This window comes from Triticum dicoccoides, chromosome 3B (genome assembly GCF_002162155.2).
Source record: "Triticum dicoccoides isolate Atlit2015 ecotype Zavitan chromosome 3B, WEW_v2.0, whole genome shotgun sequence".
Classification (NCBI taxonomy): Eukaryota; Viridiplantae; Streptophyta; class Magnoliopsida; order Poales; family Poaceae; genus Triticum; species Triticum dicoccoides.
This window is the reverse complement of record NC_041385.1, coordinates 824,370,038-824,372,537: the sequence shown is the minus strand read 5'-3', so window position 1 is coordinate 824,372,537 and position 2,500 is coordinate 824,370,038. Positions and strand designations below refer to the sequence as shown.

General features: G+C 43.7%; 2 long non-coding RNA genes across 2 annotated transcripts in view; one reads left to right on the top strand and one right to left on the bottom strand.

Annotated features, from left to right (window-relative positions):
- The window catches only part of LOC119278705, a 35,388-nt gene that overhangs the window by 13,643 nt on the left and 19,245 nt on the right, over positions 1-2,500 (bottom strand). The window lies entirely within an intron of this gene.
- LOC119278704 overlaps positions 1-2,500 on the top strand; it is a 14,257-nt gene that overhangs the window by 3,725 nt on the left and 8,032 nt on the right. The window contains exon 2 of the long non-coding RNA XR_005137925.1: positions 228-230. This is a non-coding gene — a long non-coding RNA (uncharacterized LOC119278704). The remainder of the gene's footprint in view (positions 1-227; positions 231-2,500) is intronic.

Below are 2,500 nucleotides of genomic sequence, written 5' to 3'. Positions count from 1 at the left end.
GCACAAGCAGGCAAGCCAAGTTCCGATACAATTAGAGAGAAGCCAGCCTTTGGTATATTTGAACCATCGGTTTTTGGAGAAGGTTGATTAATTAGAAAAGTGAATTAGAATAGATAGATTGTGCCAGAAGGATGTAACTCGTATGTCTTTTAAAGCTACTTGCCTTTCCGATTAGGAGAAGCTTATGAGAAAGATACTTCTGTTTGCTCATTATGTCATTTAGATAGAAAGTACAATGTTTCTTATGATGCACAAAGAAAAGCTGTCCGAGCGAATCCATATTGGCGTGCCGATACCGCGTCCCTACCCAGCTAGGGCTTCCTTTCACTCTTCTGGACCCATGGATGATCCCCCTGAGGCCATGTTTTTAGATCTTAGTTTACCCTGGAAGTACCTATTATTTGCGTTCTATTTCCGCTGGAATTGGTGAATGGTTCTTCTTTTTTCATTCAGTATAGCTCCATGCAGTGGTGCTGGAAGGAGGGCTTAGTGTTATATAAGATATTTCAATCAAGGGCATGCGGGCCCTATCAGATCTCAGCTAACCAGACCTGGAACGTGATAGGGACCTTCGGTGGAAGAATCTGATTCTAAGTTGCATGTGAGTTTCATGACTCTCTGGGTATAGCAACCATAGAAGAAGCGTTTTCTTTGATCTAGATAGGTGGGACGAATCCAACTCTTTTTCCCGCGGACGATCGCGTTGCAGCTCCTTTGGAGAGCGCTCCTATGCTAAAGTAATAAATTGAAGACTACCTAGATGGGAACCCTTGCTCTTATTCGAAGTTCTGCTCGCGTAAATGACCTGAGTGAAGGTGTTGAAAAACTCATACGATTCCCGATGCCAAGAGCAGGAAAGCACAATACTGCCGTTGAAGCGGATGAAGGAAAGAGTTGGATGATAAAGATGGAGCCTCAACTCACTACGCAATCATGTTAATGGATTGGTTAGATGCTATTGGAGACTTGGAGTAATCAGATTCTAGGGAAGGGAAGCTTAGAATTCGGTAGCAGGATTTCAATGTGGCACAAAGGATTGTAATTCATGATTGCAGACTTAATGCCAGCTCACAACGGCTTCACTCACATGATCCGAGATAAGCCTGTTACGGTGCAGCTAAAGATAAGAATAAGTCAATCGCACGGACTAACACTAATCCTAGAATGCGCCATAGGAGAGGCAATTGCTAAAGAAAGTTTGATTCGATTTGAGTGTCCACTGATAATAGGTGCATAAGATAGGAATAGGGATGTGATTGGCTCAATTTTCATATGAAACTTGCCTTATCTGGTATCTCCTCCCAGCAGACATGGTGAGTTGAGTCTCGAAGCAGCAGCTTATAACTCAAGGTCTTTTAAATAAAAGACGATTACCTTTTTCTTACTTATTCGTAAGATTCATTTCAAATAAGACGTATCTTGTTCAAGCCAATAAATAGAGCTGGGGTTATAGTTAAAGCAGCCAGTAGAAACCGAAATAACTAGTTATAGTAAGCATGAAAGGCCATTTAAAGAAGGAAATCCAAGGCATGATTGAATCCGCCAAAGAGAAGGAAATAGATGATCTCATTCATACTAATCGATGGATAGAAGATATGAGACTAATAAGAAGGGGAAAGAAGACAGCTTAGCCATCTATTCTATGAAGCAAGGGATCCGTTAAAGTCAAGCTACGAAGCCCCCTCCATCTCTACCCGGAGCTGATTTCATTACAGTAGTTTCTTTTGAAAAGAAAGGCGGATTCTCTTTTCTTTCAAGTAGGCCACTTTTTTCCGATGTCAGTGTTCGATAAGATGCCGCTTTCAACCCATTTGGGGTAGTAAGAAATAGCCACTAAGATGTATTCGTGTCCATTTGATGCTTTGGGTGTTACCTTTCCTTTCCCTACCTCAATTCCTCGTCCATTCCGTATGGATTCTAAACCTTGGCCTACAAGCGGAACAAACTATGCCAGCTCAAGCTAGAACTCACTTAGAAGGTCAGGAAAGAGCGATTCAACAGGGGAAAGCCGGAGCGCCTTAGCAGCGCTTCATTGGCTCGCTAATAGAACCTTTCCGGCCCGGAAGATCGCTGCTTCGCTTCTGGCGACTAGCTTCTACCCACAATGGCTAAAGCTACCTTGAATCAATCAATGGATGAATGATTCGTAACCCCCATGGGTTCGAGGACCCGTTGGTCAAAGGAAAAGGGGGGTCCAGATTCCAGGACGGAGCCGTATGAGGCGAGAGTCTCACGTACGGTTCCTTTGAGAAGGGTGTGATACCACCACCTATCAGGCCCGACGAGCGGTCCACGGAGCTGCATCCCTACTCACCCGGTCTATGCACATCGCTCTTTCCAGGAGGTTGGCTGCCTATCCTAGATCTTCCCATTTCCAAAAAGATCCCTTGTTCGATCTGGTTTAGTATCAAGGTTCTTCTTTTTCTGTTTCTATATATATGGGTCCGTGTAGCATTTCCACGATATCGTTATGATCAATTAATGGGACTTGGCCGGAAAG